Here is a 23,759-nt window from a genome sequence, read left to right on the forward strand (position 1 = left end):
TGTAAGCCTTAATTTCCTCATCAGTAATATGGGATAATCATACCTTTCTCAAAAGGTCATCATGAGATTTAAGCAAGATAATACAAGTAAGTACAGGTGGAAATGATATTACTAATAACAAGAGTATAAACAAAGCCATTACACACTAATGTGGTGTCAGGTACTGTTCTAGGCAATTTACAATCTCCCAACCAATAAAAACAAATCTATAACATTCCTGAGAAATGATCTCCACCCTCTTCTTGGACCCCCAGAAATGGGTAACTCACTAACTTCCAGGCCATCTCTCTGGAATGTAATATTTGCTGCGGTAGAAATCACCCCTTTTCATTTATTGTTGTAGTCCTAGCCCCTGGATATCTTTTCTCAAACAGACCTTTTTTTGTTGTTCCGAATCATGCAACATTTTATTTTTTTTAATATAATATATTATCAAGTTGGCTAACATACAGTGCACACAGTGTGCTCTTGGTTTTGGGGGCAGATTCCCATGATTCATCACTTCCATACAACACTCCTCCGTGCTCAAATAGATTTTTAAGAATTGTATCAATGAGACACATGAAGGATTAACCATTCTGTAGGTTTGTTATTGTTACTGGTGAAAAACAGTTAACATGGACCGAGCATAATATTAATAGTTAATAATAATAATAGCTAACATTAATTGAGCATATGTAACATATTACTGTATATGAATGATGTCATCTAAGCCTCATGGTTACCCAGTGAGATATGGACTATTTTATTATCACTCCTGTTTTATAGAAATATACACCATGGCATGAAAAAGCCTAAGTAACCTGCCCAAATCCTCAAACTCTGTGCAGAGTGGAGCAGGGATTTCAACCAGGCTGTCTGACTGTGACACTCATGCTCTCACAATACCATGTTGTTTCTGTTGGGTGTGACACTAGAGGGACCCCAACAGTTAGCATCTCTCATTTTGCAAGAGCCTGCTTTTCATCAAAATCTTTTCACTTTATCCAGAGTGAAGTAGGCACAGCCAGAACTTTAAGGACATTACTGTTCTGGTGCCCATCATGTACTTTCACTGAGCTTTCCAGATTCCAGCTTACACAATGGATGATGCCCTGCAGTTTAGGCTCTGCACAAAGTTGCAGATGATGGGTTGCTGGTTAGCATGTCAGCTGAAGGACAATAAATTTTAATGCAAATGCAATGAGCCGGAACGACAGTATTTTCTCCAAGAGCCTTAACTAGGTTAGCATGACCTCCGAGAGGGGCCAGAATTCTAACAGCAAAATTAGAATAGAAAGGCTTATGGAGATTTCTATGCTAATCAGCCATGTTTTACTGGAACGATTATGTTCAGCACAATGGCCATTTGCCAGCTTCAGCCAGGGCATCGTGTGGTCAGGTGACCAACAGAAAAGGATGACTCAGAAAGTGCTGGGGAGGCCACATTAAGGCAGCAGCACCCTAAAAATGGTGGCAGAGGTGGGATAAAAGTGCCAGGACCCCCAAAGAAAGAAGATTTTCTTATAGGAATTCTAGCACACACCTTACCAGCTTTGTGGTTTGTGCTGCAGTAAAAATCCTTTGTTTGAGAGTTGATAGGAACAATATACCTCTGGGACCTGAAAACAGGGATAAAAAGGAGAGAAAAACAAGAAAATGTCTCTGTTCGGATTAAGGATTTTTACTCACACCTAATCTTTGCTCTTGGGATAGAGACTTTGTGTTCTGCTCAAGTAAAGAAGAGATGCTGTTTTCTTTGACCTGTGCCCCCCTCAACCAAGAAACCTCATCATCTCTCACATCTGTTTTGTTTTGAAATTGGGGGAATTTACAGAATTGAGCTGGTTAAACACAGAACTTTATATAGACAAAACCTAAAAACAAACAAGCAAACAAACAAACAAAACAATCAAACCTGACCGTCTCTAGTCTACCCACACATGTGTAAGAGTCAACAACAATCAAAGAAGGAAACAAATAACTAAAGATGTACCATAGCACCTCTTGGTATTTACAATGCCTTCTGAACAGATTTTTAATGGTTTTCAAGATACCTTGGCCCGCCCCCAGAAATACTGAATCATAATCACAAGGAGAAACAGAGGAGAAATAATCTATATTCTTAAATAAGCTGTCCAGATGGTTCTGATGCCGGACCAAGTTTGGGAATCTCTGCTCCGGACCACACCTCCTTACATCATCACACAGAGGAAAAGCACTGATGCTATTCTGGGTCCATCTTGCCTAGCATTCAGGCTCTAAATGCAGAACCAAGAGCTGCGATCCAAAGAACATAGTTGTTATGTTTCCTGACATTGACCCCAAACAACATTAAAATAATTAATATTCACCTAGCACTTAATATGTGCCAGGAACTTTTACATATATTATCTTGTTCCAGTCACAGGTTAATGCCACTTAAATATTTAAAAATACAGTATGTAGCTATGCTACTCTCAGTCAGAAATGTTGAACAACAGTAACACCATATATAACTGGATCACACAATTTTGTTCATACTTCAACCTAGATAAAGACAGAAAATTCATTTATTTTGTCTGTAACTGAGGTTTCCATCGTCTATAACTTCCACTTGACAGTCGGTAGAAAAATGAACTAAATGATCAATCTAGTTTAAATTCTGTCTTTTCTTATTATCTAAACACTGACTTTAGGTAGTGTCAGTCTCCCTAGAATAAAAATTTCTAAATCTCTGAAATCACTTCTCCCTGCTTTTCCATCAAGCTAAATTCTGGGTGTAAGGCAAGTGTGGAGACAGAGAGAGATATGTGATTTCCAAGTATTCATGGTGACACGTCAAGTAACGGGATGGCCTTCTGCTCATTCTTGTCCAGGGATCACATCCTATGTCCACCTGCTTTCTGCTTGCCCCTCTGGCCTGCTCAGCAGAAATGGAAGCTGGCATGACTCTTAATCTCATGTATTCTCCTGCCTCAACCAGAACACAGACTCGGGGACCCTGCCTGCCTGATCCTCTCCTTACCTGCAGCTAGCAGCAAAGATTTTTCTAAGGTTTGGTTGGAACTCCCTCTTCCCACCTGGCAGGTCTGACCTGCTATCTTAATTACAGGGCCATTTTGCCCCAACCACCATAACCTCAGGGGCAAGATCCCAAACACTCTCAGGTATTTATGGGACCAACCTGCACCCCACAGGACAAGCAGGTCCATCTTGTGTCCTAAGCCGGCCACAAAGCAAACCTACTCTCAGTGTGGATCCAATGTATCTGATCAGCCTCCTGCCCTCTGTGCCAAAGCTATCACAGGACCCTGTCTCTTCACCCTCCTCTCCCATGCCCTTCTCTCTCCTGTATCCCACTATCTTTGAAGCCAAAAAGGGGCAGTCTCTTCCACAAGGCCTTCTGGAGGAGACCTCCCATAGATAGAGCATGCCCTTGATATGCATAACAGGAGCTAAAGGGATTTAGGCAATTCCCTTTAAAGCCTGCAGCCTGATTTGGTGTGGATGCTCCTTTTGGTCAGCATCCCTCCCCTGGTAGCCCTAACCTTCCCCTTCCCTTCTCTGGGTAACTAGGGCAAAGCTCATGTCATTGGGAAGACAGAAGATAAAAATATGAGTGATTTGGGGTGCCTGGGTGGCTCAGTCGGTGAAGCATCTGACTCTTGATTTCGGCTCAGGTCATGATCGCACGGTTCGGTTCATGAGATCAAGCCCCATGTTGAAGTCTGTGCTGACAGCACAGAACCTGCTTGGGATTCTCTCTCTCCCTCTCTTTCTGCCCCTCCCCTGCTCATACTTGCATCCTCACTCTCTAAATAAATAAATATACAAGCAATTTTAAAAATTCTTTAAAAATGAATAATTTAAAATATTTCCCCATTGTATATGTATACTTTATAATTTCCAAAATGAGTTTACTTTGCAAGGAAGGGAAAATGGGAATTACTAGTCACATCTTACAAAGGAAGACACTGGGGCACAAATTGCCATATGATTAGTTAGTAGTCTGGAATAGTGTCCTTTGTATGTCTGTCTTCTTTGTATGATACATATTTCTTTGCTTTGCTTAGTGGTATTTTTTTTAATGTTTACTTATTTTTGAGACAGAGCATGAACAGGGGAGGGTCAGAGAGAGAGGGAGACACAGAATCCGAAGCAGGCTCCAGGCTCCGAGCTGTCAGCACGGGGCTCAAACTCACGGACCAGGAGATCATGACCTGAGCCGAAGTCTGACGCTCAACCAACTAAGCCACCCAGGCACCCCTGCTTAGTGGTATTTTTTAACCAACACTTTCTTGAGTAATGAGTCCCATTAGGCAAGGCCAAGTGCCCCACAGATGGTCCTACTATTTTACCTATCTATTCAAATCTGACTGCCCTAAAAGGATCACCTCTCTCATATCCCTTCCGCTACCTTGCTATCTTTTGAATACTTTTTGTTAACCTGTAGTCCAGACAGCATCATGTGACACATAATTTAATATAGCAATGTCTTGTGTTTGCTTTCTAATTTGTCTCTCTTTGCAACTCTAGGCTCTCAGCTAGTCTGTAAGCTATTCTGCGAGCTGTATGAAGGCAGGGATTATGCTTCTAAAGTCCTGTTCTTGTGGTTAGGACCATAGAATGTGAATTCGAATGAACAGGTTCGAATAATGGTTCTGCTTATGAGATCCTGGGAAGACCACCTAACCTCCCTGAGCCTCTGTTCCCCCTACCCTCTGCCTACAAAGCAGAGATAGTAATATGCCTGCTCACAGGTTTGCTGTGAACATTAAATAAATGAATGTATTCAAAGTATTTAAAATAATACTAGATACATAGTAAGCACTACATGTGCTTGGCATTGTTATTTTTATGCCCCTTAGCACGTGAGACTGAGTACAAAGCTGATACTTGTTAATGCTTCTGAGTGGAGTTATTTGAATTAGCAGAAGACTTTTATTTAAGTCTTTTATTTTAAATAATAAATTTCTGAGATGCAAAGCTAAACTTATCGAGATTGAAATTCTTCAGACAAATGAGTCTAGGCGAGCCTAAGAAACAATTTATCACAAAAATAAAACTGCCCACAACACCACATCCCACACAAAATAACAGCTCTCATCATTCTTCTGCATTTCTACATTATACAAAGAAAGCATTTCCTTGATTTTACCCCCTTTAAGCACCACAACACCGGAGAGGTTAGCAAGTCAAGGATGAGGGCTCTTACTTTATAGATGACAACACTGAGGTACTGGAAGTCAAGAGGTCGGACCACAACATTGAGAAAGTTTTTATGGGAGACAGGAACAGAACTCAGCAATCCTGCTCCTGGATGCACACCTGTGCTCGGGGCTAGCCAGTCACAACACACTGCAACGACCATGATCTCCCTTGGCCCTCATAGCGACTTGCTGAGCTTCTCAGAAAAGGCATCACAATCCCTATTTTGCAGGTGAGAACACCATAACTGTGGGGGGGGGGGGGGATGAGTGGCTAAGAAGTGACAGAGGCTGGGCCAAAGCCCAAACCTCCTGATCATAACACTGTGTTCCTCCACTTCCCCGCAGCACCCAACCACAGTGTTCAGTAATGAGAAGGAGGTGCTGCAGCATGGTGCTTACGAGGTGGGTTCTGGCCTCATACCAACCTCAGTCTGGATCCCATCTCACCACATTCCCCGATCTTTTTTCATCTATAAGATGAAGATGATACCAGGTACTTTTCTCATAAGGTTGAAAGACAATTAAACTAGACAGGCTATGCAGATACTTGGAACAGTACCTGCCAAACATTAAGGACTCAGTCAATATGGATGGGGGAAACACTTCTCACTCATCATGACTCCATGGGTGGGGACTTCAGCTACACCACCGTTCCTGGCCTCTCTTCCCACTCTCACATACCCTTCCCAAGAGAAAGGAGAGTTTTATCAGGGTGTATTCGGAAGAGACCTTTGGGTCCGCTCTCGGCCATGCATGAGGCTCTGAAAAGAAGACTCCCATTCTGTTTAAGGGAAGGCCTGTGATTGCACAAACACACTGGTCTGAGAACATTCTCTTCAGGGGTGCAGAATTAAGATTTCCATTGTTGTCTCATTCCTAAGCCAAATCCCTCAACCTAACTTTCATCAATAATAGATAGGACATTTTGATACCCATTTTTTTCTGATTCTTACATCTATCTCTTAATTGGTTCAGACTTAGGGGAAGAAGGTAGGTACTATCCACTGACCCCATAAAATGCCAACAAATATTAGCTGCTGCCATGATTATCGGTATCATGTAAAAACTGTTTCTAAGCAGGAGTTCTAGAGATCTGCAGTTTCCCTGTATCCCATCCAATGGCTGGCAAAGTTCTACAGGGTTTGGCTGCTACATTCAGCAGTGATGACTGACAGCCTCAGCACCAAGAAGCCAGAGATGAAACTGACCAGAGTCTCCAACCCTTCCCAAAGTCAGATCTCAGGAATGCATTGAGGACAAAGCTGACTGAAGACATTTTCTCAGGACTTTCTTGTGCAAGTGGCCCACTAAGATTAGGAATCAAAGCCCAGCAAAATCTCTGCCACTTTCCCAATGTTCTGCTGGATGAGTTTCACCTTGGGTGTCTCCACAACTTTGTCAGAGCATATGGGGAATACTAGGAGGGTGACTGGACATCCAGTCTATTTTGGTTCTCTAATTCTCCAGCAGCCTGGTGTCTGAGCTAAGAGAAATGTGACGGTGTCAGAGTACAAGAGAGCGCCAGTGGCAAGGGCTCCTACATGTCTATTTCTGGCTGTCCCCTGATGCTGTGTCATTGGAGGAGCTGTGACATCACAGCCTCTGCCTTTTTACAAGGGCCTGGCACTACAAGTGACTCATAGAGAATGTCAACTGTGGCTGCCAGCCTGGATCAATACACAGACTCGGGGAGTCACACAGAGTGACTTGTGCCGGGGTTGGGTAGGGTCAGGAAGACAATCATAGACTATTAGGCCTAGAAGTGACCTTAATTGTCCTCTAGTAAAAACCCCATCTAAAGTCTCAGGCCCTGCCACAATATCCGTGATAAATGGGCCTCCAGATTCTGCTTACATATCTCCAAGGACATTGAGCTCATTATCTTCCAAGGCAGCTATATTAGGATGATTTGAGCCACAAGTAACAGCATATTTAAGCAATACAAATTTTAACATCTCACTTAACAAGAAATCTGAAGGAAAGTGGCAGGATGGTTGGTTAGTGGCTCAGTAGAGTCACCAAGGTCCAAGGCCTTTTCCATCTTGCAGGAAATCAGTGATGGTTTTCTTCACTGGCTCAATTATCTTTTTTTCATCTGATACTATCAAAGCAAAGAGAAACGTGGCACACACCAGAGGCTTTCTTCCTCATGTGTTTCTCCCTTTTCATCAAAGTGGAAAACCTTCCCCAGGCCCCATAAGACTTCCTGAGCCTCTCATAAGTCAGAAAAGGATTGCAGACCCACTCCTAAACTGATCACTGGCAGAAGGGTATAGGATTGACAAACTGGCCTTGAACAGTTACGGACCATACCTTGGACTTGGACCCACTGCTACTAAACAAAGGATAGTTTTATAAGCAAAGAAAAAGGGAAAATGGCTATTAGGCACAGGCATTCAATTATATCTGCTAGAGTAGCCTGACCTGTGTTGAATTATTTCAAAGTATTATAGAGTATTGAGTTTGAAACTGCTTAACACCACATTTCCTCAGCCATTGGGTCTAGATCTACTCTGATGCAATAAACATGTTTCCAAATGGTAACTAACCTAAAGCATATGTGAAAATTGTTCTAGAAAGTCTTCAGTTTTCTGAACTCTTCACTGGGAGACAGCATAGTACAGAGTTCTAAAGCCAGACAGCCTGGGTTCAACTCCCAGCTGTCCTACTTAATAGCTGGATGATCCCAGGAAAGTAACTTTAACCTCTTTGTACCCAGTCCCTCACTGGACAATGAATACAACAACAGTGTTTACCTCATAGGATTTCTGTAGAGATTAGTGAATATACATAAGCACTTAGAACAGTGCCTGGCACATAGTTGGTGTGTCAGGGTCAGTTTTAATTTTTTGATCGCTTTATTTTGTCAGCAATCTGTTTATCTGCATCTCAGTTAAAAAGTCAAAGCAAGGACTCAAGTCTAGATTTCTCAGTATACGCCCCGATATTCTCTCCATGGCTGCCTCAGAGAAAGTTGAATAACAACAATGATCTTTAATTCATGGTTGCTAAACCATGTCTTCAATATGTGCAGTTGAGTTTTTTGAACTTGGATAAAAGGCTTACATTTAATTTGATCTCACTTCACGCAAACACCGGAGGACTCAAAGTGTGTCTATGACTCTAAGAAGGGGAAATAAAGAGTACAGAAACCTTAAACTCACCAGGCAAGATTGTTCTCCCATTCCTAGGACCACCTTCCTGAGACTCTCCAATTCCACCACTAGGATTTACCCATTACCGAGCCTGGTCTCTCAGCCCCCTATCAACCCTGTGGGCCTACAGCAGTGTCGTGAGATGAATTATGTCCCCTCAAAATTCACAAGGTCTAACCCCCTGTACTTCAGAATGAAACTCTTTGGAGACAGGTCTTTCTGGGACTTCCAGGCTCCAGAACTATCAGAAATAAATGTCTACTATGTAAGCCATTTGCTCTGTGATATTTTGTTATAGAAGCTCTGGCAAACGAATACAGGCAGCCTGACTGGTTTCTGGCCTTGTTATTAAAAACCCTGCTTAGGATGCACCACGGACACGTCGTCCTCCACTTTCACCACACCTACTACAACCTTCTTCATCCTCTCCTTGTCCATCTCTTCTTTAATCATCTAGAGCAACTTCAACAGCCATTTGTCTGCCTGGCTGTGCCTGCTTTCCTCATCGGGGTGCCCTCATGTGCTGAGTAATTGTGGGAAAGTCACTCTAACCTATTTGTACCAACAAAGAGATCCACACCAGCGCAGATGTGCTCCTCAAATAATCTACAACAGAATCACTAGGTGTATTCCTGGGCCCTACAGATCTAACAAAAGAAAATATATTAGCTAGCTTCCCAGGTGATTCTTATCGCCCTTCCCAAACACTTACCTGTTACTAACAATTTGTTACTTTCCTGACTGGCTTTGAAAATCACAAATTGGAATAAGGAGAGAAACTTGCTATGGGGACGTGGAAAAGTCATGTTCCTCTTCTGGACCTCAGTTTGCTCTTCCTATGCATCAAGGAAGGTGAAGCCCAAGTTCCTTTCTTGGTCTGTTACTTCTCTAACTGGAAGCAGGTTTGGGTTAGAAATAGAATATTATATCAGCCTGATATTAACCAATTTTCAAATCCCAATGGTTAAACTAAGACAACACACTTTGATGTGAGGCCTAGTGTTACCACATAATTTAGAAGGGCAACAATCAAAACCAGACAGAGGAATTTATTGGCCCACGATCCAAACAAGAGGACAAAATTTGGCCAACAGTCAGACAGTCCTTCACAAACTATCTAAACACCTCTAAGGCCTGCTACTCCAGGAAGCCCACCTGGACTAAGTAATGCAGAAGGATGATCTTCCAGTTCCCACCCTAGTGACCTAGGAGTGACCAAAACATCAGAAGAGTGTCACCAGGCCATATGGCTGCCTTTGACCATAAACATCTGGGGATAGGGAAGGAGAGAGAGACTTGACTGTAGGTCCTAAAAAAGATTCCTCTGATTCGATCAGTTGGACCAGCGTTGGCTCTAACACCTGGTGTTCAACACCCAGGCAACCCCCGGTGGCAGAGAGTGTAGCCAAGCTCTGGCAATCAGTCCTCCTGGCCTTTATGTGAAAATCGGCCAAGGGTCTGTCTAACTGGGTGGGAGAGGAGTGGGAAACAGAGGACAGTAAGGAGTGAAAGACAGTAGATAGAACAGGGGTGGGGATGGGGGATTTTATAAAGTATAGGGAAAAAAAATCTTTGGGACCTGCCAGCTTCCCTGGGTCAGTCAGCTGTGCTGTCAGACCCTGTCACCAGCTTTGGACCAGCTTGGTCTTGTTCCAGTCCTGAATATACTGTATAATTTTAAATCACTTTGTATTTGTCAGCCTAAAAGCAAGGGACCTTTTGCCTTTGCACACAAAATGAATGAAAAATGCATTTGTGCCACCATTAAATTTAAAATATCTTACAAGATATAAAATATGGAGGGACAGCCTGCTCCAAGGGAGGACTATTACTCCAAAATATTAAAACTCAGGCTCTATTTCTAGCTTGTTTATTAATTTATCATTAATATATTCATCTATTTGTTCATTCAGCCAACATACATTTATTAAGAGCTCTCTGTGTGCTAGGCATCATGTTAAATGCAAAGGATAGCACAGTAAACAAGACCAACACAGTTCATCCCCTCAAGGAGCTCCTCATCCAGTGGAAGGGAAAGATGATAAGCAAAATGTGAATAAATGATTACGGAGTTTCAATTTTTATAAGTGCTGTGCAGGAGACATACAAGCTGCCGTGAAAATGTTTGACTTGTACTTTCTCTATGCAGAATCGGGCAAGGTTTCCCTGAGGTCTGAACTGGCTCTGCCACTGGATCATATGTATGACTATTCTACTGGGCAAGTTCCTTCAGGCTTATTAGGCCTCAGTTTACCTATCTGTAAAATAGTAAGGCTGCACTCAGGAACGTGACTGTCTCTTCATTACATCATGATCCTTGTATGTTTACTACACTGATGCTTGTACCTGTGAGTATATACAAATAAAGTGTGGGTATATATAATCCATTATAAAATGGATTTAAGGAAACTGCCACAGAAAACAAGGTGACCTTTCTCAGTACAGAGACCACTGAGGCAATAGCTCTCCCCAGAGAACAATTTCTCTCCCTGGAACCTGGTCAAATGCATCACTCCAGCTCCCGACAGGGCCATCTCTGGGTTGGCGGCTTGCAAATTTTCTTCCCCCAGCCAAAAGCATATTTCACCGGCATGCAGGCAGGAGTGACAGAATGGGGTTAGGACGTGGAGAAGAGTGACATGGTTTTTTTCATCTGAGGCACTGCAGGGGAGGAGACGGCAAGGAGCCAACGTTGGTAGCTCTCTGGCATGAGGCAAACAAGGATGCCTATGTGAAGGGCGACACTGGGGTTCGTCAGGAGGAGAGGGGTTCAGAGTCTGGAAAGGGACTGACTCAGGAAACTCACACGTGAGATCCAGCCTTGCAATGAAATTTCTATGTAATTATAATCAAGACATGGACTTTCTCTGGGCCTCGGGTACCTCTTAAATAATTAACCATTTCCTCTAACTACCTGGATGATATTAACATGAGGATACGAGTTATATGATAAACGCGTTAGAGAGATAAACAATGACTTTAGACAGCCATCTCTCTTTCCCTTTAGCAAAGATACAGCCAAAGTTTTGCTACATGGGCCACCTTCAGTAAAGAGCCATACAGTAGGGAAAAATCAACGTCTCTCAAGACAGCTATGATAACGCATACTAAGGCGTTTCGTAAACTGTAAAGCACCATGTTCGTGTAAGTTACTATTACTTCTTAACTGGGCAGTTGGATGCATAGATGAGTAATTGAAGAGGTGGATGATACGGCGATACAAAAGTCACAAACAAGCACATTCTCCATTGTCTAACAGAGTGTATGAAAAGACCTCTGTAACTCTTGTTATGGAGAAATCTAAAATAAACTGGTTCTCTATAAACCCAAGTGACACATGAGTTGGGATGTGATCAAGGATTCTTTTTTTTAAGTTTGGTTTATTTATTTGGGGGTGGGGGGGGGAGGGCAGTGAGAGAGGGAGAGAGAGAATTCCAAGCAGGCTCCACTCTGTCAGAGCAGAGCCCAATACAGGGCTTGAACTCACCAACCATGAGATCATGACCTTAGCTGAAACCAAGAGTCAGATGTTCAACTGACTGAGCCACCCAAGTGTCCCTATGATAATGGTAATTAAATGCCAATAATTTGAGTGAATGGTGCAGAGCATTTTAATACATATCAAACCATGTGGTACTCACAAGATAATCAGCTCAGAATGGTGTTATTATTCCTTTTTGCAGATGTGAAGACTGAGCCAACAAACATTAATGGTTTGACTACTTATCACAAGGTTTTAGAGAAAGAAGGAAGAAAAGAGTAGGTCTTCTTGCTTCAAAACCAGGGCTCCCTCAAAGGCAATCCATGGAATGGGAGAAAATGTCTGCAAATCTTATCTCTAGTAAGCGGTTAATATTCAAAATATATAAGGAACACCTACAACTCATAGTGAAAAAACAAATAACCCAATTTAAAAATGGGCAAAGGCCATTTCCCAAAGGCCATAGGTATATGAAGAAGGTCAACACTAATCATCAGGGAAATGCAAGGCAAAACCATAATAAGATATCACTTCATACATGTTATAATAGCCATTAACAGAAAAACAAAAGTAACGAGTGTTTTTAAGGATGGGGAGAAAAGGAAATCCTTGTGCATGATTGGTAGGAATATAAAACGGTACAGCTACTATTAAAAACAGTATGGAGATTCTTCAGAAAATTAAAAATAGATCTACCATAAGATCCAACAATCCCAATTCTGGGTATTTATCCAAAAGAACTGAACACGGTCTTGAGATATTTGCACTCTCATGTTCATAACAATAGCCAAGAACTAGAAACAACTCAAATGTCCATCAAGAAATGAGTGGATGAAGAAAATGTGGTAAATACATGTAATGAAATAGTATTCAGCCGTAAAGGAAAGAAATCTTGTCATACACTGCAGCACAGATGAACTTCGAGGACATTATGCTAAGTGAAATAAGCCAGTCTCCAGAAGGACAAATACCACATGATTCCACTTTATGAGGTATATAAAGAAGTCAAACTCACTGAGGCAGAAAGTAGAATGGTGACTGCCAGTGGCTGGGAGGAAGGAGAAATGGGGAGATGATGTTCAGTGCATATAAAGTTTCAGTTATGCAAGATGCAAAGTTACAAAGATCTGTACAACATTGTATTTGTAGCTAACAATACCTTAATGTTCACTCTAAAATTTAAGAGAGTAGATATCATGTGCTTTTTACCACACTTAAAAAAACAGCAACAAGGGGCACCTGGGTGGCTCAGTCGGTTGAGCGGCCGACTTTGGCTCAGGTCATGATCTCACGGTCTGTGGGTTCGAGCCCCGCGTCGGGCTCTGTGCTGACAGCTCAGAGCCTGGAGCCTGTTTCAGATTCTGTGTCTCCCTCTCTCTGACCCTCCCCCGTTCATGCTCTGTCTCTCTCTGTCTCAAAAATAAACAAAACAAAACAAAACAAAAAAACAGCAACAAAACGAACAACCAAGAGGCACCTGGGTGGTTTAGTTAGTTAAGCATCTGACTTCAGCTCAGGTCATGATCTCACAGTTCATGAGTTTGAGCCCCATATTGGTCTCTGTGCTGACAGCTCAGAGCCTGGAGCCTGCTTCAGATTCATTCTCTCTCTCTCTCTCTCTCTCTCTCTCTCTCTCTCTCTCTCTCCCGCCCTCCTCTGTTCCTCCTCTGCTCATGCTCTCTCTCTCTCTCAAGAATAAATATTAAAAAAAATAAAAACAAACAAAATAAAACAAGGTTCTCTCCACTGCTGTTCTCATTGTTGCGATCAATTACCCACATTTGGTTAGGTCTTGTGTTAACATACAATGCCTATCTTGGCAAGCAACAACAACAATAACAAAAGCTATCTTTCTTAGAATTCTAGAGCCAAAAATTGCAATTGCCATGCTTTCAGAAATGCAATCATAACCCACCAACACTAGAAAAAACTTAGAGACAGGCTAATTTCCCATGTGACCAGTGAGAAACCTGAGAACCAAAGCTGGCAGGACTTGAAAAAGGCCCGATAACAAATTGGTAAGTTAAATAATAACTGAGCTTTCATTCCTAGACCAATATTTTGCCTAGGGAAGTTGTTTAGAACCTAGTTACATTTCAAGACCACTTGGGAAAATAGATTATAAATGCCTAGATCCTAGCAGAGCTACTGAATCCAAAATCTCTAGGGGTGGGCCAAGAACTAATATTTAAAAAGCTTCCCTGGTGATTCTGATCTAGGCAGTCTTCCAACTGTTGTTCATCATTCTGGTCAACCCAAACCCTTGGTTTATATCTAGTATGTTCTATCTAATGGAAAACAAAAGGCACTTTAGTCTAGCTGATGTAAATCAATCTTGAGATGGCCTACCTAAAAGGACAGGGAAGGATTCTCTCACATCAACATCAGTTCTGTTTTGAAAATAATTGGATAGTCATGAGTTCATCAATGGTTGAATATTCCTTCTCTGTGAAATAACTATGAATGATTTTTCTGTGAGGATATCCTCTATCTGTACAGCTCCAAAATGACATTTCTCAAGTTGAGCTCCAAACTTCAGGCTTTTTGGAATGGAAGATTCATCATTTTCACTCCATTTGCCTCAACGAATTAGGATCGTGAGCAGCTCGCTGGCAAAAAAAACAGAGGCCTCAGAAGGGCCCACGGCAGTGAAAGGCGAGGCCCACAGGTTGTTTCCACTAATGCCATGAGAGTACGAGGGAAGGGAATACAATACAAAGCCTGTTAGGGTCACTCGGTGATCAAAAATTAATTAAGAAGAAAAATCTCCATTTGTTTACTCTGGGCTCTGTCCACATGTTATACCCCTCATTCCCTCAGTGTGTCATTTCCTATAATGTGTCTTCACCGTGTTTTCTAGTTATGCACATGGCCCCAGCCATAGAGGCCAGTAAGTGATGAAGCTGTAATCCAACAACAGGTCCCTGTGACCACAAAGCTTGGGTTCCCTTAACCACTATGCTATGACGGGTCCCAGTAGGAAATGCCTACATCTCAGGTATTGCCTCTGTCCCCAAAGAGCTAAGAGTTCAGGTGGGAGACAAGGCACGGACACAGAAAAAGCATCCTGTTTGAAAGGCTGCTAAAATATAAAGAACATGTATTTTATCATTCATATAATATTAATCACTGCTCTTGCTTGACTTTTGTGCTTTTTTATATTTTGCATGAAGTGTTAGTAAAATTAGTGTAGTTGTTATGAATTCAGACTCTGGTATCTAATAGTCTGATTTGAAACATGGCATTTTTACCATGAACTACAGATCTAAATTCTTTCTGCAAAAGCCTTTAGGGGCAAAAAGCAACATTAGCTTGACTCCAGGATCCTGTAAGTCTTCTTTAACATATGAAAATCCTTTTTGGAAACTTCCTTTATCTCAACCCACCTTCCTCCCCAACTTAAAACTACATAATCAATCGTTCCTCACAATCCCAGTGCAGCTCTCTCTGCCCACGGGTGGGCTTTAATAAAAAGCTATGTTTTAATAATAATAATAATAATAATAACAACAATAATAATAATAATAATAAACCACCTATTTGCACCAGAAAAAAAAATGCCTTTAGGGGCAGATGTATTTCTAAATATCAGATATGCGCGGCTGGCGGGGCACAGGGTTAGGAAAGTAATATACAAATATAACGCCTCCCTAACCGTAGCAAGGTCTAGAGCAGTACTCAAACATTAAACAAAAATATTTCTGCAGCAAAACATATGAATATTAACAATAAGTAAAATAAATAATTATAGTCTAATGTCAGGTCAGATCAAGCTTTGCCACAAAATCAGTACGTGTCAGATCAGGCTTTGCTGACAAATTTAAGAAAAAAATAACTTTTCATTTCAAATCCATTTCAATTTAACTAACTGAACCTATAGCTGTTAACAATGAGAAATTTAACTAATTTCTTTCTATTTATGTTTCCATTTGTAAATGAAAATAATATATGTGCATACTTCACAAGGCTTTGTTTGGATTGAATGAATTAATGCAAGTAAGTCACTTAATCATTCATAGAAAATACTCGCTATTGTCATTTTTATTATCCCTTATGTCTCTTCTGTTTCTGGTATTCATGAGCCTAAATAATCAAACAATATTTAAATAAAGTTCAAGTTCACTGCAGAAGAGATTTCATGATGCATGGTCTTATGGAGTAACTGCCGTAAGAATTTATAGAACTAAATTTCTGTGGCACCTCATAATAGAAAGTTGAACACCATAAAATGGGATAGCCAAAAGAAGGTTTCATAGAAGAATCAAGATTTACGGTAACCTCAAAAGCAAGTAGGGTTTTGATAGCTAATAAGGAATGGAATGCCATTAGTTAAAAAGTGGCAAGAGAGGGGCACCTGGGTGGCTCAATCCATTAAGTGTCCAACTTCGGCTCAGGTCATGTTCTCACGGTTTGTGGGTTCGAGCCCCATGTCGGGAAGAGCCCCGTGTCTCTCTCTCTCTCTGCCCCTCCCCTGCTTGTACTCTGTCTCTCTTTCTCAAAAAAATAAATGTTAAAAAAAAATTTTAAAAACATAAATAAAAAGTGTCAAGAGAATACTTATAGTATTAGACTTGGCTTTGCATATCACTTGAGCATATTCATATGTGTGAGATGAGATGAGCCTTTTAACCTCCCTGAGCCTTATTTTCTCCTCTTTAAAGAAAGGAGGGTAAAGATATCTATCGTTCAAAATTATTCAGAGGATTGGAAATTATGAACGTAAAACAACAGAACAATGGCTAGTAAGTCTTCCATAACACTAGGCATTAGAGGAAAACAAACAGATTTCAAGTCAAAGTAAAGAAGACCTTTCTTACAGCCAGAGCTTCTCAACAAGTGTGGAGACTTCCATAGCCGCAGGTGTTTGAGAACCAACATCTCACATGTTCGAGTAGGGATTATGGTTTGGGGACATGACAAGACAGGTGCCGTCCACTCTCATCCTTTCCAGTGCTGAAACTTTATTATTAGAGATTATGACGAGTTATTCTGGAGTTCATCTTAATTCAGGTTTTCCTTGTAAAATGGGGAACTCTAGGCCCTGGAGTTGGTAGTCCAACTCAGTCAAGATGGACGACAAAAGAGAGTTACATAGGTTGGATGAAACTTGAATGCCAGGATGAGGATTTGGCTCCCAATGGAAATAAGGGTAACATACTATCGAGGTCTCTCTTCCTCTGCAGGTTGCCTGTACCATCAATCAAAAACATATTCTGCCTCCGTGTAGCAATGAAATTAGAGTTCTTTTACTGTTTCTCTCTTCGCTGCTCCTCTCCTCAGTGTTCTCCTTCCTTTCTCTTCCTCTGTTCTTCATCTGCATTCCCACTGTCATTTTCTTCAATGTACATCTCAACATGATCATCAACCCCAGGTGGTCTGCAGGAGGCCAAGAGCTGTAAGTAAGGAGGGGCAACATGGAAGCTCATCCTTCCTTGTGCATCTGAACGTCCTCTCAACTCCTTGGAGGAAAGGTCCCAAACAAACCCAAGCTATTATTACCACCAACTGCCATACAGTAGGGAGCATATAATTGGTGCCAAATAAATAATTCCCCTTGGCAAGTCAATAGAGCGAGAGTGTGACTAGCCAGCAGCCTGGCTGGGACACAGGTTACACTGAGACAGAGCTTTGCAAGGAACCATATATCAAAGTAATGGCCTAGGATGTCAATGAGGGACTCATGTCCTTTCAAGTAGGTGGTTTTAAATAATTCAAAATTCATCGAAGCTTTGCCAGGAACGAAAATCCACTCTCTGACTTAAAGAGTCAGATTTGTACCTGCTAAGAAATATTTGTGTTTAATTATTGAGTACTGCTCCAGACCTTGCTAGGGATAGAGGGTGTTGTATAATATTTGTATGTTACTTTTCTAACAAGGCTCACCATTATCAATATTTACTGTGATGGTAACCTCTGCTTACTTAGCTCTTGTCATCATCCACTAATGGGAAACTTGTGATAGTTTGAAAGTGGGAAGCCAATATCTGAAATGTCTGATATTAGTATTAATAAATATAATATTAGTATCCACTGAGCACTGTTTCACACCTATGTGAGAGGCAGTGCACTAAACACTTCACACGTATTGCCTAATTAAAATCTCGCAACAATCCCAGAAAGTCAGTAAAATACTTAAAATACTACAGCTGGTATTATTACGCCAATTTTACTATTGAAAAAATGGAGGCTCCACAATATTGGTAAAATTTCCTAGGGCTAAATAGCTGGTAATTGTTGGAACAAGATCATTCTGACTCTAATTCAGCTGAAGTCATAAGCTAAAATGCCTCGTGTATACAAGCGAAGTTTATTAAACAAAACAGTATTAGGACATATTCAGAGGAAATGTTTAAAAAACCTTAAAGAAAATTATTTTTCACACATTCTCACAAAAATTAGGTGCACTGCCCTTATACTTTTAATTATACGTTAACTCCATAACATTCCCATCTGTTACTTCAATGAGTTTAACTAAGGATATCCACTTATTTAGACTGGTTTTAGTAGGTAATAGAAAATTGCAAGTCTCCGTGTTTCCTAATTCGGGCTAGTCTTCTCATTTAGTGTGAAATTGCTCTAAAAATCTTTAGAAGAGGGAAAGTCCTGAAATTAAGTATATGATGTTAACTGCCTTAGAAAACTCTTTCTTCACAGGTCCGTGGAATGTATCCAATTTGAATTAGCTACCTCCAGATTCATGGGTCTCAACTTCTTCTTACTCTGATGTTCCTAAATCCACCAGACATAAACAAAGGTGATTTCCTGTTAACTCTCCAAGCTTCTATGAAGCCAATGATGGGGACCTATAAAATGGCTTTTTGGGTTTTGTTTTTGGGTTTTTTTTTTTTTTCGTTAAAGTAGTGCTGGTATGTCCTTGTTCTGTGATTAGGAAAATGGTTACATCATGATGAAACCATGCATTAAACAAAGGGGCATTTCTTGCTAGTGTAAGAATTGAGAAAGGAAACCAGAATTAAGATCTGCCACCAAATGGCTAACTTCAGGCAAGTCTCTTTGCTTTCTCTAGGCCTGGATTTTTCCATACAAACAGGTGACATGTTTGACAGACACTTTGTGAATGAATGCTGGGACGAATGGACACATAAAGAATAAAGGTAGCTAATCTCCAATGTGCTATCAGCTCCTTATCTCAGGAAAACCAGGTTTCTTCCTCTGGCTGGAATAGTTTTTTTCAGGACCATGGCTGTGGAAGAACCATGGTTGGCATTCAAAGAATGCAGAATGGATTTATTAGCCTGTGCCTGACTTTAACTTGGAGAAGGGTCTACAATTCCAAGGACTCCTATTCAGAGATTAAGAATTGTAATATCCTAGAATATCAGCATTGACACAGACAGTAGATCATTTAACCTAGCTTCATCATAACATTAGCATCTCCAAGGGGATCTTTGATGCTTTAAATCAAGGAAGAAATGGGCATTTCAAGGTTCCTGGCATGGCCACAGGCAGTCAATAGGATCTTTTTACTCCTAGTGAGATGATACAACTTACAAACCACTTTATTTCTATGTGGAAGGCTAGACTCATTCCTCTCCTAGGGCAAATGCCTGAGAAAGTTGCTTCAGCTTTGCTTTTGATCTGGCCCAGTTTAGAAGATGAATCAGCAGCTTTCCAAAGGCTATGGAAAAGCAGCTCCAATTTAAATCTTCCTCCACACCAGTCCCTGTTGGATGAGTCTCGCTCCCCAGGCTGAGGAGTCTTTGCAGAAAGTCTGACTTGATGGAACTTGCAGCTCGAATTTCCAGTCTCGATGACTTAGCCCTCATTTCTCAATGAGCAATCAATTTGAGTCAATTACAACTGGCCTCTGCCCAGAAGCTAGGCTTCTGGGAGGCTCAGGCCTCAATAGGATAAAAAGCAAATGGAAAATGAAGTTCACAGAATCTACCTTGGTGAAATAAAACTGCCACTGTTTGAGGCTTTTAAATCACTCCTGAACAGTCATGGGTTAGTTGGCTTTAATACAAATATCATGTTGCTCTGGTATTATTAAAATTCAGCTATAAAGAGGAAAAACAGACAAAAAAATACATATCAAATACAAACACAGGACTTGTAAATTTTAAGTAGGAAAAGGAAAACCTTTAAGATAATTTGTCACTACTTACATTCTCGTATACATGCATGTGTGCGTTCACTCATCCATTCCATATATACTCACCAAATATTGTGCTAAGACCAAGGGATATTTAAAGAAAGTTTCTGCCCTCAAGAAGCTTACAGTCTATAGAGTTGGATGAGTAAACATATTAAAATACAATGACAGCAATTCCCTTAACCCCCTTTCCCCTTAAGGGGGAAAAGGGAATTGCTGTCATTATATTTTAATTTTCCACTAAAGGTGACATATGCCTTTAATTATTCTTCTCTCTACCTCCACAACTAATTCCCCAGTGCAACCTCTCTCATCTTTTGTCTGGATCACTGAAATACTTCCCTGGGTTTGCTATCATTTCAATCCTAATAATCCATTGTGCACAAATAGCCAGAATAAGCATCTGATTCTTTAAAAATATGTATGAAACCATATTACTTTGCTGCTTAAAATGAGTAGGTTCCTGACGCACTTAGAATTGACAGCCTTCAATGTTCTAGACGGTTTTAACCTTAATCAATTTCATCCTGTCCTACACAGTCACTTGCCCGTAAGGCACCAACTACACTGCCCTCGTTCTGTTTTTTCATTGTCCTAAATCTTTGCATGACTTGCTCCTTCTTGTCATGCAAGTTTGGGCTTAAATGTCACATGCTCAGAGGTGGTCTTTTTTTTTTTTTTTTAATGTTTGTTTATTTTTGAGAAAGAAAGACAGAGCACAAGTGGGGTAGGGGCAGAGAGAGAGGGAGACACAGAATCCAAAGCAGACTTCAGGCTCTGAGCTGTCAGCACAGAACCCAATGCAGGGCTTGAACTCATGAACCGTGAGATCATGACCTGAGCTGAAGCCAGATGCTTAACTGACTGAGCCACCCAGGTGCCCCTTTTTTTGTCTGTTTTAATGTTAGAGGTGGTCTTTCTTGACCATAATATTGATAGTTGCCCTCTTCATCATCATGTTTGATTCTCTTTATGAAACCTACCTAATATACTTTTATTTGTGGATTGTCTGTCTCTAGGAGAACAGGAACCTTGTCTCTCTTGCTCACCATTCCATTTACAGTGATTAGAAAAGCACCTGGCAAATAGAATGGCAAAGGTAAGCTTAATAAAGGCAGAGAGTATGTCTATCTTGCTGTAGCTAATCCCCAACGGCAATACTGTAGGTGGTCCAAAAGTATTAGCTGAATGAAGTTTCTGAGAAAGATTCTTCATCCAAGATGATGGGTCACAAGCATGAAAGGCTTTCTGTGTGGCATGGACCCCTCATCCAAGATGGCTGATCAATAAGCATGGACAAAACATTTTGCTCCTAATAGATTCAAAGAGAATAAAGACAGAGCAGAATCAAACATGTCTGTATTTCCTTGTAGTAATTTCTCGCCAAAAAAAAAAAAAAAAAAACGTGTCTCATTAAGAATCATGTACTCTCATGGAAACATCATACCACCCTGAACGCACCCTATCTTGTCTGAAAGATCAAATATTCTATCCTCAAATTATTCCCTTCAACATGTATGAGTTTGCATTGTGTTTGCATGCATATAGACATAATGAATAAATCTGTTTGTGTTCAACCAAAAGAGGGAATATCTACACATGTAGGCAAAAAATCAGTTTCTGATAAAAATAACTGAGAAGTACCCATTATCCCAGCCAAATATAGGTATATATCTCCCTGCCCTCTCTTGGTGCCGTAATACCCATATTTCTTCATGACTCCAAATTATCACATTAAAATCTCTCTTCTATGATGAAAAAAAAATTATACAGGAAGATCCATAAAACTGATTCTTACCTTTGCATGTAACTTTTCAATTTATGAAGCGCTGACAAATGTATCACCTCTTTTTATCCTTAGGCAGACTATCATTTCCATTCCACAAATGAGGAAACTGAGGTCTAGAGAGATTAAATGGCTTTTACAAAGTATAACAGTTGACTTATAAAAAAATCCAAGATCAAAACCTGGGTATTTTGGCTCAAAGGGGAGATCAAAGTATAGGACCCTAAACTGGTAAGTTTTGATCATAAAACAGTAACAGGACCTGGAAGCTGAGATGCTGTAGATGGGACAGCAGTGAGAGAGAAGTTTCTGTATATCCAAGCAATGGCCTTGTTGGAGAGAAAATTTGCCCAGACCTGGGTGAAAGGCTTCCAGTGGTCATTTCCTTTCCAGGGCATCTGGCCTCCCAGCTATTCCTTCTCCACTGGGATTAATCCATCACCAGACTCAGAGCCATTTTCCAAGTTATTAATCATTTGGGAGCAGTGCTGCCTCAGCAAGAACCCAGCAAGGTGACTGCTAAAAACCAAGAGAGGACAAAAGAAAACTAGAGATGGGCAGTGAGACAGCCAGCCAGAGGATCTCAACACCAACACAGCAGCAGTCAGAGAGACACCGCAATAGAGGTGCCAGGGACTGACGTTTAAATAGAACAGAGAGCAAGTGAGCGCATAGGACCACTGAACAATTTAAAATCATAATTCATCAACTCCTTCCCTACCCAACCATCACTGTAGGACAATCCCTATTCTAGGTCTTGAAATTAGGCTATTCATTTCCAAACTGTGAAGTAAAGCCTTCGGTAGCTGATGAAGTTGGAAATCTCCTTACCTAAAAATGAGCTGAAAACTATCTTTGAAGTCCATGCAGAAGGTGGTATAAATGTTCTACAGTCCATCTGCTGCCCTAGGTTGCAATCACATAGTATGTTCTGGCAGATTTGTCCAATGTTAAACTTCCCATTACCAATGGATAGCTAATGCTGAGATTCAGCACTCAATGACAAGGAGCCTGAGATCAAGAATTGGATCCCATTTGAGCCAGTCTGCCTACTCTGTCCCTTGATGGGGCACTGCCTCCCAACCCTAGTCTCCCACCCAGCCTGTGAGTATGACCACAAGTTATGCCTTGCTCCCACTAACAGACTAAAACCTAATCTCAGCTACAAATGACCAGACTTATCCCTGAAATTAGCCACAGATTTCCATCTAACCCTGGACACAGAATTAGCCTTAACCCCAACCAATTATGAGCCCTCATCAGCCATACAGTGAGACTATTCATTAATTCTTATTCAACAACTATTAAAGTGCCTACTGTGTTCCAGGCTGTCTTCTGGGCAATGGGGATACAGCAATTAATGAAATATTCATGCAAGATAAACAGAGAAAAAGTTGATTAATTACAATTTTTGTTATGTATTTACTGTGATGATTTAACTCCAGCATAAATTGTCTTCAGACCTCAGTCACAGATTGACTCATAACCCCCAGGCACAAACTGAGCCTTAATTCCAGCCCCAGACTGAGCCAGAGCTGAGACGAGTATCTATGCCAACTAAAAATTTGGAGGAATTATAGAAAGAGCTTCTTAGAACCACTTCAGGCAATACTCGGATTAGATGCCCAATAAAGACCTGACAAGCTACAAAAGTAATCATTCAGTGTGTGGTGATGTGCAGAAAAGCCAATAAAGTTTCACAATGATATTGAAACAGACAGAGACAGACACACATGGAAACACACCCTAGTAGCATTGGCCAGGAGTGGGTGATAAACTCTGCTGTGTGCACACTAATTATTACAGAGAATGAGATGGAGGCAGAGGATACAGAAAACTAGGGGAGGCCAAGTAATGCCTGAAAAACTATCTAGAAAGGTGATGGGATTTGAAGGGCCAAAATAGGGAACAAAAAGAGGGATTTCATACAGAGATATCAGCATGTCAAGCTGTACAGTGTAAAATGCTCACACTCTGTATAAAAGACAAGATAGACATGTTTGGATTAGAGGATACTATGGGATCAGGTGCATATGGAAGAGTGAGTGGG

The sequence above is a fragment of the Lynx canadensis genome, chromosome A1 (assembly GCF_007474595.2).
Source record: "Lynx canadensis isolate LIC74 chromosome A1, mLynCan4.pri.v2, whole genome shotgun sequence".
NCBI lineage: Eukaryota > Metazoa > Chordata > Mammalia > Carnivora > Felidae > Lynx > Lynx canadensis.